At 37.0% G+C, this 17,467-nt stretch overlaps 1 protein-coding gene and 1 long non-coding RNA gene across 3 annotated transcripts in view; one reads left to right on the top strand and one right to left on the bottom strand.

Moving 5' to 3' along the window:
- LOC102682408 (leucine-rich repeat-containing protein 4C) overlaps positions 1-17,467 on the bottom strand; it is a 446,308-nt gene that overhangs the window by 327,794 nt on the left and 101,047 nt on the right. The window lies entirely within an intron of this gene.
- LOC107075809 (uncharacterized) overlaps positions 12,915-17,467 on the top strand; it is a 53,443-nt gene continuing 48,890 nt past the window's right edge. Inside the window, exons 1-2 of the long non-coding RNA XR_001477327.2 lie at positions 12,915-12,952; positions 13,845-13,926. This is a non-coding gene — a long non-coding RNA (uncharacterized lncRNA). The remainder of the gene's footprint in view (positions 12,953-13,844; positions 13,927-17,467) is intronic.

The raw sequence follows: 17,467 nt of genomic DNA, 5'->3' as shown, positions 1-17,467 counted from the left end.
ATCACACAAGAAGAGAGAGGGGTGTGCACGATATGGGTACTATACTAAAGCAGTTAATAGAAAAGCAGAATTATTTAAATGAAAAATTAAATAGATTACATACAATTTAGTGATGTGACGGTTCAATTTGCTGGCGCTGTAACTTTAAATTGTGAGAGTGCTTTAAAACCATTAGTAGTTGAAGGGACAAAATAAAAAGCAATTTCTGCATTTAAAAATGTATTACAATAAAATACAATATACAGTTTCTTAATACTATACCATAACAAGCAAAATAAAAATAGTGCATCTGTGAATCAAAATGCTTTGATACAATTGTGTTTTCTTTCTTTTCTTTTATAAACCCGCTACCTTTTCCTTTGCAGCCAACACAACTACCCACCTGAAAAAATACAAAATACCTACTTTGAAACCTTGGAAACCCACTACCCTTTATAGTTTATGAAATACAGTCAGCATGCTTAGCAAACAGAACCTTCTGCTTTGCACTTATGAAATCATTCTGTTGAATACATTTCTCCACCTGACAGTTTCTTATAATATAACTGAGTATGTAAAAATGAGTAAAATCCTAAGAACTTAATAAAATACCAGTCAGGCAAACAGAAGATGGATTCAAAGCATTATGAACAACACAATGGTAATAGTTTCATTTGGCAAACCTAACACCATACTGTTTGGGCGTCATTTCTGTTGAGAAACATGTTATTTTTCCCAAATGTAACAGTTTTGATCCTTATTTCTGTTCCTCTCTGCAGATATCAATTTACTCACAAAGATCTGCATTTATGGTATCAAATTATTTATGCTTGTTTTTCTCCGCATGTTCAAATATATTCAGTCTCTATCCTGAGTGACAAAAGAAAATAAACCATTTTAACTCCAAAGGGAGTTAAAGGGAGAGGCTGAACAATCAGGCTTCCTTATTGGTCTCTTTGTGAAAGCAATTGATTGCATGTTTTTTGCAGGGATGAAGAGGTATATTATATGACATCTGGTGTCAAAGTAGTGAAATGATTTTCAATGTACAGTATATTAAATGTTTTGACATCTCCCCTCACAATGGCTGATCTGTTTCTTTAGATCTAATTTCTAGTAAAGTCACTACAAGGGCAATCTGTAGTATGCTCTTTGTATCACATTCTTTTCTTGTCTAAAATCAGTCCCTTACCAGTTACCTTTATGTGCAATAGAGAATCAGATGAATGGTTATCCTGACCAGTGTGTATTCAGGGCCAGTACATGTGGAATACATGCTCTGACCACCCATACAATTTCTTAAGAAAGATGTTTTATCAGTCCGTTTTCATACCCCACTGCATTTTCTCTAATCTATTTTCACTCTATGACAACCAATAAATTGACTTAGGACTTAACACCAACACATAAGGCACTGCAGAAACTTCTTAACAAGGATCTCCTATGTAAACAACATACTAGGTGCCAGAGGATGTTTTCATATCATACTAAATTGGCATTAAATGCTTGTCACATATGACAAAACGTGTCTTGGTAATACCAGTGGGACCTCTACAATCAGCTAGCATTTCAGACACTGGCTCATTCTTATTATATATACAACGTGTTACATGGAAAAGCCTCTTTCTGTCATCAGAACATGGTAACTGGTACCATGCCACAACTGTCATCTTGAAAGCAATTTGTGCTGTTTAATTTACTAACACTAATCTTCCTTTCAGTTATAAATGCAATAGTACAGCAGTTTTATTGCCTGCTGTCCATTGGTTTTGAGAACATAACACAAGGAAAACCACCTTTCAAAATATCGTGAAGACGAGCACGTCTCTGTTACCAGAAACAGAAAATAGTCTAAATAGTCTAAAGGCAGAAACAAAAATAGTATTTTTTTAATCAGATGGCAGACTGAGGTCATATCAAAGAAGTACAAACACAAGGGTGAGTTTTGTAAATCAGCAGTGATTTAAAACAATCAATATTTTTACAGTGAAAGACAAGACAGGACAGACAGGGGGAGAAAGGAGGAGCACAATCAATCAAAACATAACAAGTCCTTTGTTACAAGTAAGCTTCACCAGGAAGCTTTTTAATTCAAGCACGTAAATATCTGTACACTGTTCTTTAGTGTGACATATTGTTGCCACATTTTTATTTCAAGTGCACCAATCTTAACCACACCCAATATGATAAAATTATACCTTCTAACATTTGCACAGTGCATTTTTCCTTGACCCCAGTAGAGAGACAGAAGCCTTGACCTCCTTCTATACAGATTCCAAAGTGCTTAAATAACCCATCGATTAAAATAATTTTAAATTTTCTAGAGGCAGAGAGCTGGACATTAGACATTAAGTAAAGTTATTTGTAAATTAAATGCAAAATCAAAACATACATAATGAAAGAGCATGGCAGATTCAGACAAGATGGCAGCCCTGTCTAATTCACATTCCCCAGGAAGCTTTGGGAATGAGCAGCTGCTCCCAGTCAGCTGACTAGTGGCTCAGGTGACTGTTTTAAAACAGGGAAGCAGAGGCTTTCTGACTCAGTTAGCTGGAGTGACATGTGGCATCTGGAGGAGAAAGGCAGAACCTCTGTGTGCGCCATTCACCCGAGTGAGGACTGACCGTGGTCCTAAGGAATCTATGAGTTTGGAGAATCTGAATTTTGTATGTTTCGAGAACTCAGGAGGTTTCGTTTTGAAGAGTCTCAGAGAGAGAATTGTTTTCAAGCCAATAGGCAGCTTAGATGCCCAGTATGATAGAGAAGTACTTTGTGAAGACAATTCAGTCAGGAGCTAAAAAAGGAGCTTATGCTTTTGTTTTGTTTTGTGGTGTATTTTAAATTCTCCCACTGCTCTGTAAATAAAAAGCACTGTTTTTTTTTCACCTGATCGCTGTACAGTTTATTAGTGTGTCTTTAGTCTTGGACCTACCTATTTAAAAGAACCTGTTACAGCATACCCAGCAGGCTGCCACAATAAGTAAGTATACTGTATACACAGAAATCAAAATGTGAAAAAAATCAGGTGCTATTTAGAAAAGGCGCCCAATTTAAAATGAAATTGCACTGTTCAATTGTTTTTAGTGTATTTACTGTAATTAGTATACAATATCTTTGTTTCATCCAGTTAGTTTCTTCTCATGTTTTTAATGTTACAAGTACTGTAGGTTTCTGGTTATCAGCTTCCTGGTCTTCCTGTCACGATTATACCCCCACCCCCTCCTTAAGGGTGCTCCAGCCCTTTCACTTTAGACTTAATTCTGCACCTGACCCCCTTTTCCCAGCCCACCTTAAAAGCCAGGCGCTGACGTTCATCCTGGCTCTGCATCTGGCTTCCGCACCATGCGACTCCGGGGCCTGGAAGCGCCTGGTCCCGTTAAGGTTTTAATCTCTGTTCCCGTTCCCTGTCCGGCGGTTCCGACCCGGTTCATGGTTTTAATTCCTTGTTTAGATGGATCACCTGGCTATGGACTTATTCTTGTGTTTTTGGATTCCTTCTATGGATTACTTCTGGATTGTTTGCCTCGGCCACACCTCCCCCGTGCACCAGCGCACCCTGGAGACGCCCCCCTGTCTTCAGCCCCGTATTCCTGCATGACGTTTCCCCAGTGTTTCCCACTTCTTCGGATTGTGTCGTCTGCATAGGGTCCGGAAAGAACTGTTCGTTACACTTCCTTTGCTGGCAATTATAACAAATAATAAAAAAGTTATATTGCACCTGGGATGCAGTCCGTCCTTGTCCAGGCTGTTGATTTATTGGATATTACTTGGCAGTTCCTTAAAAAAGAATGGCAGATGAGTCTTAAGTATCTCAGCAACTCCAGGACAGGGACAGCCAAGCTTGTCCCAGCTTATCTTTCTTAATTTGTACAGCCTCATCATATGACAGAAGAGAATCTAACTTACCTTCCCAGTACTGTACTTTAATATTAGTCCTACTCAGGTTGTAAACCACAGGTCAGTGGTTTTTTAAATAGAGAAATCTGATAAATGTTTTCACCTGGTGTCTACACACGATGCATCTTTGTAAAAGCCTCAAGGACATACCCCTGGATGGAGTACAAGTTAACATCCTGAAAGTAAGTGCAGTGGAGCTGAAAGTGAAGTTGCGCATTAAAGGCAGTTTGGGTGCACTGCCCTGGTCAAACAAAGAAAGGTCTCTAAAGCCATTTTCCTTATTTCACATGTTGGAACTCTTGGAAAATCTGAATTAAAAAAATGCCTGGATAAAAATACACGTTTATCACTCCTTTGAACTCCTCCACTATATCTTTAGTGTTTCTTTCAGCTTACGGCTCGTATTTCCTGACAGCATATTTTCTATAACAATTCCAGGAGGCCAAACTTTTCTCCATCACATGCCATTTTTTCCAACTTAATTTTAATCACATTGTTATTTAACTGCAATCTTCCTCTGTCCTTTTGTCACTGGAATTCTGTGCATTCCAATACAGTGAGACTACAAAGACACCTGACAGCACAGCCTATATTGGAGTTACAGCAACAATTGTCAGAAAGAAAATTTAGACAAAAAAATGAGGTAATCTGAGACTGTGATAAAATAACCCCTATCAAAAAGGGGATATTGAAAGAAAAGCATCAATAACATTTTGACAACACTGCCAGTGAAACTGAAAATGAAAGTGAAAACATGTTGACATAAATATCCAATTTCTCTAACTTTTTTTCAAACCCTACTGTATACCCACAAAGGGAAAAATAATAAGAAAATAAAATTATAGGACAAAAATGTACTGCTTTTAGAACGGTGGTGAGAGTGATGACACTGGTAGTCATATTTATTGTATATGCCGTGGGTAATTCTAGTGTTAAGCTCTCGACACTTTTTCACTGAGCAAGTGAAAAGTCAAACTCTTAGGCCCTAATTGCCATGGACAAAGAGCCTGGAGCAATTCATTTTGAAGGGTAAAGCACCTAGACAGCTTCAGCCAATTTGCTGCAGTGGGGTCATGCCAGGTTAATCAATCAAAAGCTCTGCAATAGGATGGGGATGGGTTGCAGACAGATGGCTGGAATTCAGCAGGATCGAGCCAGTTCCATAAGAGGATGCATAGCAGACCATCAGGGTGTGAAGACCTTAAAAACATATTGCCTTTCTCATTCAATATGAAAACCTCTCTGATAGATGGGACTGTGGGGTTGAAATCACAGCACTTGAGTTGGGTTACATACGCAATGAATCAATTGGGAAGAAGAACAGCAGCTGTACAGGTGATGATAACAGAGATAGTTCTTTCCCTCCTTCACTCCCTAAGGAGCTATTAAGACAAAAGCATTTCACAGGAGGTGGTCAGGCGCAATCTGCAAGTCTGCAATTTAAGACAACTGCTTATTGAAAGTCTAGTTCAAAGGAAGGTTCCATCATGTATAACTTGAATTTTGTCTCTGTTCTTGAACTATAATTTTTTTTTTCCAGGCATGTTGTTTAAGTGCATGTTAGATAACATAACTGTCACCGGCTGAGTGACCAGGTTTGGCTCAAAAGAAAAGAAACTCCCACACAGCAGTCTTCAAATTCAAACAAAACTGGATTTAATGCCATCAAAATAGGGATAACAAGCAAACCAAAAAAAAAAAACCCTCACAGGAGTGCTCTCCACACCTTTCCTCCAAGGCACCCTCCTCCATATTGAGCTCTCCAGTCCCTTTTATAGCCCCTCCTCTTCTAAGGCCCATCCTCTTAAAGGGACATTTTCTTAACAGAGATGGGTAGATTTATCAAAATAAAGTATTCAACCATCCAAAAAAAAACATATACATTTTAACAGAGTCATGCAACCGTGATATATTCACTTAAACAAAACAACTAACCTTACATCGGTTATTTATAGATGGCTCACCAGTCACCTTTCCCTTTAAGATTATTTGTGTGATACTACAAACAGGAAAGGTGACTGGTGGCCATCTTGATCAATAAAATACAATACTCCAACAGGGAAAAACACTGCAGTGATTTTAGGGAAACAACAAAAAGGGTAAGTATCATTCATACTTCATTCGTATCACATACAGTACACACTCTCACACATACCAGAAGGGTAGAGGGAAATATTGGAGTATTTCATATTCAGTAAAAGAAAGAACAAATAACAAGCACTCTGTCACAATAACCTAAAAAGCAAACCAAAAAATATTAGAATGGATTTGGAAGGACAATAAGATTTATTTGAGGTCATCTTTTATTTGAACATTTTTGTTACCTTTCACATTTTGACAGCAAAAAATCCACAATCCTCCTATCTTTTGTGTCCTACTGAGTTTCCTCCAAAAGACCTCATCATTACACAATTTAAAATAATTCCAAAGGAATGAGGATAATCCCACAGCAACACTCCATTTCTCCACTTCATGACCGCAATCATATCTACAGCTAGAATCACATTAATCTTAGCAAGGTCCAATGGAGACTTAGTTAAAAATTAAAAAGTCTAGAACAACTTTTATATGGCTATAAACATTGACAAATGATTTGTAAACTGAATTATTGATTTTTAACTATTCTAATTTCACTATTTTTACCCACTGTTCTCAATAAGAAATTTGAAAATTCCTTTGTAACACAATTAGAAACTTTTATTTTGTTCTGTGGAAAAAGCCACATCATTTAATTAGCATATCTACTAACATATTTCACTTATGACAACCATAGCACCTTCTATCTTTTCCTATATAGCAGTTCTTATTAATCAACAGATTTAGTAGGAAAATCTACCCTGCATACATTCTACATCAGAGTAGAAACATTACTTTTAGGTAACAGAGATCAAACATAATCTCAGAAAAGAACAGGTAATGTGAGTGAATAGTCTACGTAACAGGTGTCAGGAATGATGAAGAAACAGAAATAATATCCTTCATCTTTTTATCTAACAGAGTACTAATCACCCTGCACAAAAACAGGAATCCCCTCCCAGAAAAGATACTAAAAGAGTAGGGATCCCTCCCTATCTAACCTCGAAGTCAAAGCCCTGATGCTCCCCATTCAATTCAATCAAAACATCCAAGTAAAAATAAAAAATAAATGCCCTCTGTAAAATAGGTCACAAATAAATATCTCTTTTCCTTAGTCAGCAAACATACTGTCTTGTCCATGAGCAAAATGTCCTGAACCTTCAGACTGCTGGAGGACATTCTAGACTAGACATTACATACTGTACACAACTTGTAAAGTTGCTCCTGCAGTGAAGCACACAAGCAGGAGTACAGCAAAAATGACTGAATGTCAGACTCCCTCACCTCATAAGACATGCTTCTCATCTGGGCAGTGACTAGGCTGTAATCATGGAAGAACGAATCCCATAGCAGATCAAACATCTGCTATGGGATAACCTGTGTTCATGTGATCTCTCAGAATATTGGAGAAGTTCGAACATACAGTAAATGCACAGGACATGTTGCAGCACCCTGATGAGTGGTTGCCATAAATGTGCTAGATAATCCACTATAGATGCTGCTTTGATGAGATGAGCATAGTGTTTCCACTTTCTTTGTAAACTGTCAGGTGTCATATTATGAATCTTAATCTTATTAATGATCTTTACATTTTCCTGAAACCAAGTCCAGGAGATCTGCTGAATAGCTAATACCTGACAACTTTTGTACAGTACATTCCTGCAGCACCATACAACAGCAATTCATAAGATAACAGCCGCCATCCCACTAACATTCTGTAACTAAATTGCAATTAAAAAGGATTCTGCACGTATTTTTCATATTCATTTTCAATACTAATCACCGAAATGTTTCAACTATAAGTATTAAAATCAATACTTTAATATGTGAGTTTCTCAAGCAACATGAGACAGTGTAGCATGTAACCTTTGTGGATTGGCTTTGCTTAGGAAGCATAAACTTTATTTACTTTAATTGCTTGAATTGATTTGATCTTTCAGTGCAATATTAAATAACATGCAGGTCACCATTTTTTAAAATGTCACTTACTGTATGTGTAAACTTCTCACAGAAGACCGAGATAACTGTGAACTGAACTGTGAGGCCATAGAGTGCTCTTTCCTCTTTTTTGTACTGTCAGAACTTCTAGATGTTACAAAATGCATGGATGAAGACCAACCACAGTGAATATTCCTTTACATTCATAGAAACAGAGGGATTGTGAATATATGAGCAACAACTTGTTACACTTCATTAGCATAACACTACTTGTTTTAATGTAACTACAGTAAGTGTTTTACCCTCCAGTGTGCTCAGCAGTAGTGAGACATGCATTGTTACCAAAATCACTATCTGTGCTGGGAATGGATACAGACATTCCAAGGCTAGTGACATGAAAAAGAGGAGGTAGTTTTAGAGGATCAGCCTCTATAGATGCATACTACAACAGCAAAACATTCGGTATACAGTATGATACTAAATATATATAGAAAATACAGATTTACACTGAAGCATGTTTTGGGGGGATTTTAATTAAAACAGCCTTCTCTACCAAATGGCCTTCTTCTTGATTGAAACCTTGTTATAAACGTTATCACATTCTTTTGTAGTACTTTGATGGCTTGTGACAATCAATATTTATGTCCCACTAAATTCAAGTATTGGCAAACATTCATTTAGTATTTGCTAGTTTGGGCCTACTGACAGGCCTCTAGAAATTATCCTGAGTAAAAAAACAGGCAACTTAACAAAGTGGAAATAGGATAATGGTGGGCTGTGGAGTGCAGAGGGCATTGCAGTTGTTTCTTTACAATTTTTCGTAAATGGGCCTTTTCTTCACTCCTATCTATACCCACAGCACGGTAAAAGAGATGTGAAAGTCTTTTGTCTTAGAATGCCTTGCCAAGTAATGATGCCAACCCCTCTTTCATTTCTGGCATGAATAGGGTGAGTGAGTACACTGTATGCAAACAGGAGAATACATATGAATAATTGCCATGGTTCATTTTAAACAACACCATTGAATTTACCACATTTATCCAATGTTTATACTATGGGTGCACTGTGTTTTTCCAGTTTGTCATATTGTGTATTGTGCATTCAGGTATTTTTTTATGAAGGGACTGCTTATATTCATAAAAATAACAGGCCTCAGCTGGAAATCTACTGGACTTAACTCCTTGAACAATTACTCAGATGTTTTTCCTTTGTGTGACTTAAATCCTATTATTGTTTTTAAAAACAGAATTTAAAACAACCAACCCTCTTGCCAACTCCACTTCAGTGATATCCTCTCAGAATTTCCACCATAGTACTCCTAAGATAACGTCAGATAATTGCTATAGGATTATCTGCAGTATAAAAGTACAGTGCAAAAAAGATTTGACTTGAGCCTTAAGTACTGGAAAGAACAAAATTCCCCTTTTTTTCTTACAATAGGATATTGTTAATCTTAATCAGCAGCAGCACTCCAAGCCTACAAACACACCTCCCAATACTGCACTGCGCATCTGAGCAGTAGAACACTTGATATCAATACTGGTGTGTCAAAGTAGGACAGGTTCTTGTCAAGAGAAGGAATTCAGGGGCTCCCGATACAGCACCGGTGCCTCTTCAGCTGCAGGGAGATCACCCAACAAAATTAGTTTCTGCGGTTGTAAGAAGCCAAGATGGAGTTTAGCTTTTACTGGGCCCTGGCCCATCTGCATACCCGCCGGTGGAGCCCTTCGGAGGTTGGCCCTTCGGCAGGCCCACAGGTGCGCGGGGGGCGCCCCTTTCTCCATGAAGAGACCCTTCAGATCGATCGGCAACCCCAGCCTGGGGGAGGGCTCCTTCCCTTGGTCCTTCCAGATAGGGGGACCCGGCAGGGCCGATCCGAGGACCTCACTAAATCATCCAATTGGTAGTAGTGACGGGCGGTGTGTACAAAGGGCAGGGACTTAATCAATGCGAGCTTATGACCTGCGCTTACTGGGAGTTCCTTGTTCATGGGAAATAATTGCAATCACCAAACCCCATCATGCATGGGGTTCAGCGGGTTACCCGCACCTGTCGGAGAAGGGTAGACACACGCTGATCCATTCAGAAAATAATCCCCCAATCAGAAAATAAAACATATTTCTGTTTATGTTGTATCAGCTACACAAGATTTACACTGAGGGTAAAAATCATAACATAAAAAAACACATGACAAATCTACAAAACTAAGCATTAATAGGACATGCCTGTTGAAGGAAACTGCTGTAAAGTACAAAGACAGATTTCAGATGATCAGCTAGCACTGTACAAGAATACCGAACTAAACCAATGCCAGGGTTTATTTTTACTTCAGTCCAAATTGAAATAGAAAAAGGGAAAAGGTCAAAACAAGTTATGCTAACTCAACCCCTCTACAACCAGGTTTAAAGGATGGTTGTTGCAAAAAAGACGTAGAAATAAAATGCCCTATGAACTTAGATACTGAAATACTGTATGCGTTGGGGGCTAAGAAGAACCAGAATGTGTGAAAATGTATGTTATGCTTCACAGGTAACTGACAAACAATAAAAAAACAGAGTGGACCTGTGGAAACAATTTTAAACAATTTTGTTGCATAAAAAGGAAAGAGTTCATATGAAAGGTGACCAACTGGACAACATTGTTAATTTAGTAATTGATGCTTTTATTTATTGAATAAGAGTTGTCTACATTGCATAACATCAGTTCTTTCAAAAACACATCCCATCTTTTATATTCGATTCTTTTTACTTCCCTTTCTCGATAAATATATACCTAAATGCTCAAAGCATCAGGATTGAAAAGCAAGAAACAAAGACTACTCCGTGAACATGTAGTTATGATTTAACTGGAATCACAGAATCAGAGTGACAGTGAGAAATGCATTAGTGGATAGACTGCATTCTGAAGAGACAGGAAAGATGGAAAAGGGTGAGCTGTTGGACTATACATCAAAAAGACTACTTAGGCACAGGAATGCAACCTGCAGTAGATGAATACAAAGGTCTCAACATGTCTTTGGGTAATAGTTATGAAAAGGTCATAGTGTTCAAGGAGTAATAAAGGGAAAAATTTAGATGATGAAATTGGAATGGGTAATATATTAAATTAATATTTCACTAAGGTATTTACCAAGTAAGTAATTGAAATATGCTCCAGGCTACTCAAAGAGTAAGGTCAGTATTAAATAGTATTATCATGTAAGAGGAAGAATTGTAACAGGTATTAGAAGCACTTAAGCAAATCTCCTGGGCCCAGTAGCATTCTACCAATTATACTTAAGTGAATGAGATTTTTTTTCCAATCGAACATAAGCCAAACTCTTTCAGCAGGCATTCAAGACAGGGGTTACACCCATCTATCCCTTCATCCCTCTTATCCAATACAGGAACCAATCCCAGCAAGAAAAGGGCACGAGGCAGGATACACCCTGGATGGGATGCTAGTCCATCACAGGGCACACACAGACACAAACACACAAACTCACACCAGGGCCAATTTTCCAACAAGCCAGTTGACCTACCAGTATGTCTTTGGGCTGTGGGCAGAAGCCAGAGCACACAAGGGAAACTGACTTGAACACGGAGAAAACATGCAAACTCCATACAGATAGTACCCTGGGTTTGGAATTGAAGTCCCTTTTTATACCAAAATTACTTTAATACCACCATTTTAGAATGTGCCTTCTGAACCCTTCACCAATCGTTTAATTCATTAACTAATATCACCATCAGTGAGACTAATTACAGTAATAGAGGCCTGCAGTTGCTGGTGAGCTGTAAATTCAGTCCTCTCTGGCTTGGCCTGCCCCACCTCATTTAGAATATTGTTCACAATCAGGGAAGATTGAACTCATACTTTTCATTTGAAAGGAATGAACTGAAAAATTTACAATGACACCCGATTCTTCAAAATCCTCAAAAGTATTAAAAAGTCTGCCTAATGGATTTCTTCACAATCAACAGTTTAACACAAGATAGAGAACAGAAGTGGAAGGTATGGAAATGTAAGTTTGGAACAGAGACCGGAGGAACTTCCTTTCACAATGTTAGATTTTGGACTGACTGTTATCAAAGCTAATAACTTGGTTTATTTCAATAAAAAAATGGATTAGATTCTCAAATCTCTCAGCTACTGGTAATGATGTGAGCTAGAGGGCCCAAATGACCACATCTGGTTTGTAACCTTTCTTATGTTAGTTTTGAATCCTACTCTACAGTTCAGTTTCTTATTTCATCCTCTTAACACAGCAGCATGTAACAGGCATTATAAATATAACACCTGATGACCTTCTAAGGTGTCATGTATCACGCGCATCTAAATGCAAAGTACTTCAACTGGAACCAATTTGAGTGCCAGATCTATCTGTTGATTTTTTGGATGACCTTGCTGCTGTCTGATTTTGTTCTACAGTATATTTAAGCTTCTCAGTTGAGTATGAAAAATATATATTTTATTATCACCAGAACTGCATCACGACTAAAGAGACCTCTGGAAGAAAAGGATTTCTTAATTCACTGTGTGGTTTTGCTCTACTATTATTGGAATAATAGTTAAAGTGTGAAACTTTTAAAACATTAAGAAAAAATTGATGATGGAAACAGGCCATTCATCCCATCACTGCTTGTTATTTTATGAAGTCAGGCCTTTAGTAGCTTTTCTCAGCCTTCCAAAAATGTAAAATAAATAAAAGAATGAAAAGAAGACATTTATACCGTAGTATTTCAATACCGCCAGCCATGGAGAGGCTTCTTATAATGTTTACAGTTTTAAAAATGTGTTTTTATACTTTTTTGCAAATTACTGTTTTTTTATGGGCTTGCAGTTGCTCATCATAAAAAAGTTTAGTAAAATAAAAAAAAACTGCGCTTGCCTGCTATAGCGAGGAGGGTTTTAGTTTTGTATGGTCAGAATGCGCTGAGTGACAGCTATTTTAACCTATTAAATTAGCTTTTTTTTTACCGGTAGATTTAAAAGCGCTGGATCGGCGTCTAGCAGCCATTTTGTTTTTCCAAACTCCTGGTGTTTCGCAGTGAAAGCAGTCAGATGAACGCACTTTATCAAGGTAAGGTAAAATGCTTTTTATATATTTTAGCTAATTTTTGCTTTTGCGCTTGTATTTTGCTGACCGATAAATTCTAAATCTTTTCCTGCTTCTTTTAACGTTAACGCCAGATAAGTTTAACTATCAAAAAGGTGTTAATTTGCTTTATGCCGATGTATCGAATTACGAAACAAAGTTCTGAAAAGCTCAGGTTGTCTTGTTTTGTTGTGTATAGTAAAGTACGTGATGCCATTTTGATTTTTGCTGGTAAAAAATTATATAATTAAACCGATGTGCAGTTTGTGTGATGTAGGCCTGCCAAGAGTACACTATTAATTGGTTTGTTACAAAACAGTTTCACTGAAGTGAAAACACACTTAATGTTTTCCTCCGTGTTCGGGGAATATTGGATATCAACTGCATTTGCAGTATTTTGAGAAACGATTCAAAAAGTTGTTTTGGTAACGATACGTATACCTTTGAAAGCAAAAATACACGCTTAGGCGTCTATGCTTAGCAAAATTTAAATGTTTTTATTCCCTTCTCATGATCTCTGCCTTTATACAACCCTATCCCCGAGTGTTTTTAAAAACTCCTCGCTATTTATGGTTGAGTCCTTGCTTGGAATTCTCAATCTGAATTAAGGGCCTCTTACTGCCCACAGAGGACACTTATTATACTAATTGTGTGGCTTGTTAAGGTAATTCTGTGTACCTGAATTAATTTAGATTTATCACAATAAACGGTGTTCTCCGTTTTTCTTTTAAGATATTTACTTCTTTTTTTTGTTTGGATATAGATATAATAATTATTATAAAGATAATTGCTTTTGCAAAATATCCTAACTGCAAGTTTTAAAGCAATTATATGTGATAATTGTGCAAGAGTTTGATTGCTTTCCTCTGATTACCAGGTGGATGCTGCACATTGGCGGTGGAGGAGATCCCCGTTACCTGAAAAGCACTTTGAAAAGCGTCCAGAAAAGCGCTATATAAGTAAGTAATTATTATTATTATTTTGCAAGGCAACTGTAAATGGCTTTTAACCAGTGACCTCACCACATTCTGCTCAAAGGCCTAAACTAGATATGGCCATACCTGTGTCACAGAACATACCTTCCCAACAGTATTTATAGACAAACTACAAAACATCAGTCCTTGCATTTCTAGTCAAAATATTTTGGTGCTTACTGTGGTACTTCAAATCATGTTGGTATAAAAGATGTTTTGGAGTTCAATATTCTAATTGTATTTAAATTGAAATGGAAAATGATAAAACAGGATAGCAGTGGTGTAACACTTTCATTACAACAATCTGATGAAGGCCCAGATTCAAGTAGACCTTGCTAGATAAAAACATACAGTACTTGTGTTACATTTGAATGGAACAGCAGTATAACTGTAAAAAGCAATTCGTTTCCTCTTGTTATCTCAATGGTCAGAATGGAGTTCTATATTGACTACCCCTTTAGTTATTTTAAGGGACTGGTTACAAGCAATATTCTTGGGGAATTGGAGGTCACAGGTACAGTATGTTGGTTTGGTTCTGTCTCATTTGCTCTGTATGAAAAGTTGTAAATAGAGGGCTGTTATTGATCAGTAAGTCTTCATTAGGAGGTGAAGTCATAAGTACTGAAGATGGCTGTAAGCGTTTGTTACTACCACTGTAGTAATACCACCTGAAGGTCAGGTCACAATGTAGGGCAAAGCAATCTTTACCTTCAGATGTTGAGAAGCAAATCATATTTCTATATGTATAAAAATGATTACCACAAATTTCAAAACCCAACTATGGCAGTAAATTAACTTGTTCCAAATGTCTTAGTATCAAATAGAATAGTAACTGCAATAGTTTGTCATCTTTGATATTTAGATAGATACTTTATTAATCCTATGAGGGAAATTGCAGTGCAACAGCAGCTTGACAGTCAACACAAAACAGTGTAACGAATGATACAATAATAATACAATACAAGTGCACTAAGAAGAGTTACAGTCCAGAACATACAAAGAACAAACCAGAACAGTACATAAAACATTGTATTGCACAATATAAGTATAAATTTATTGCACAAGTCCCTGGCATATATTGCACAAAAACAGTTGTAAACGGGAAAGCCAGATGTAGCAGACAGTTTTCTGTTCAGTCCAAAAACAGGTCAATGTCAATGTTGCCCCTGCCCAGACACAAAGTGGATGCATTGTACAGTCTTATTTTAGAAGGCAAAAATGATCTCCTGTAGCGCTCCCTGTCAGAAGTACAAATCACCATTATAAAACATTTTAAAGTGGTTTTGTTTAGTCTTAGTTTATCTTAGTTTAACCATATTAACTATGTATCGCATACTGTAATATACCCATATAATACCCATGTAATAAAGTTAAATTGAATCAATATTTATTTTTTCTCCTTCTAAATAGTTATAAACCTAAAACTGAGACTCAAATGTGCTTATGCTGGGTTTGAGAAGGAAATTTTTGCTAGCATCTGAAACTCTTATCTGTTGTTCATTCTCACTAACATGTAACGTGCTGTTGCTGATGTTTGCCTGTGAGTTCCAAGAAGCCTTGTGCTCACCACTGGCACATATCTGGAGCAGAAAAATTCCTATTAAGTTTAAAAGGAGGTTTGGGAATGGTTCTACATCTCCTGAGGGCATTCTGACTTCTATATGGAATAGAAACCCAATTTGTATGACTTTGCATTTGAGGAAAAAATGACAAAATGACATGGAACCCTTTGCTCATTTCCAGTCTGAAATGAACTGACAGATTTATGTGAAAAATGTGGTTATTTCAAATAATATCATGGAAGCAGAGCACGTGAGGGTTACAAAGAAAAGTTCCCCCTTAAGAGATGCACAATACATCTTTTGAAGATAGAGCACTAACATATCTATACAGGAGAGAACAAAAGTCCTAATTGGGTAGGAATTTATTGAAATTTATCTGCACTGTTCTGCTGTAAAATTTGTAGATGTGAATTCTACTGTATAATCTTTATCTGTTCTTACTTATTTAGCAGTCGTTCTGACCCTTAACTTGTGTTTCTGTATTTGTAACCTCTGGTTCAGCAGCACAGTCTATATCAGCTTTGATTTACTTTTTATAGCTATCAAATTCCCTTAATCTAGTTTTACAATTTTTTTAAATACACATTTAAACTGAATAAGAACCCTGTGTTGCACAGTTGAAATATAAATCACTGGTGTGCTATGTGTGGCACCTAAAGGTAGAAAGATACTGAAGTGTGAGATTAGAACCTGTCTTCCAAGGAGATGAAAAATCTAACAGAACCCAAGACCGCTTTGCCATGCTGATATTTTTTAGGGATATTAAGTCGTTAAATATCTGATGCCTATGTTAAGAAAAATACTAGCAATATTGTCTGTGAAGTTGTACATTTTCATAATCTGTGTTGCTTTTGCAATCCAGTTTTAAATCCGGTACAATTTTAATGATTTTGAAATATCATTACTTTTGTTAATTTGAAAAGCAGGTTGAGCAGGATTTCAGACAGAAACAAGGGCATCGTAAACTGGGTACAATCTGAAACTATCAGTGAGGAACTGTTTACCTTGGCACCTCAGTATCTGCATCTCTAAGACTCTGGTAGTATCACTACACCTAATGACAACATGGCTGAGTAGGTGTTGTGAGTTCTTGAATTACAAAGTGTTGGGAATGTCTGCTTTCTTGACCTCCTGAACACCTGGCATCCTAAAGGACCAAAAACTCAACCTTAATGAAACATACTGTAGGTAAAGCAATTGAAACTCTATGCAAAACAGAATTCTTCCTAAGACCTTCTCTCACCTGATTCATTTTTCCTGATCAAAAAACAATACACTTGGACTTTGTTGACAGCACTGAATAATGTTGGGCATTCAGCAAAGTAGCTAAAGCCATGGTTATCCAGTGTACAGTGCTGTGAGAAAGTACCCCATTAAAAGGTGTTTTTCAACATATTTGCATGTGTGTGTATTTGATCTTCATTTCAACAGTATTAATAGATAAAGGTGATCTGATTTAACAAATAAAAATGATTATTTTTAATCATTTATTCAACAAAATTCAGTCAGAAATGCAATTGTCTACCGTTGGGAAAATAAGTCACCCACACCCTAGCTTCAGCAACTGGTGTTGCCCCCTTTAGCAGAAATCACTTTTTTTTTTAATTTCTTGTAATTGTCTATCAGTCTCCTACATCGACTTGGATAAATTTTTGCCCACTCTTCCTTACAGAACACCTTCAACTGTGATGTTAAGTGTTTTGGGTCATTGTCTTGTTGCAAGGTCTAAGTTACTCTAATGATTATCTAATCATTTGCACCTGTTTTGGTGTACCTGATTCTGATTTTAGGCAGTGATAAAGGTAGGGGTGTACTAACTTTTTTCACACAAGGAAATTGGATGTTCTATTGATTTAAATAGAACAAATGAGTGCAAAATGGGATTTTTCAATGTTATATTTTAAAATTAGATCACCTTTATCTATCAGTATTGTTGAAATGATCAAATATCCTTTTGACTAAAA

This window comes from Lepisosteus oculatus, chromosome 21, assembly GCF_040954835.1.
Source record: "Lepisosteus oculatus isolate fLepOcu1 chromosome 21, fLepOcu1.hap2, whole genome shotgun sequence".
Classification (NCBI taxonomy): Eukaryota; Metazoa; Chordata; class Actinopteri; order Semionotiformes; family Lepisosteidae; genus Lepisosteus; species Lepisosteus oculatus.
This window is presented reverse-complemented; position numbering and strand designations above follow the sequence as displayed.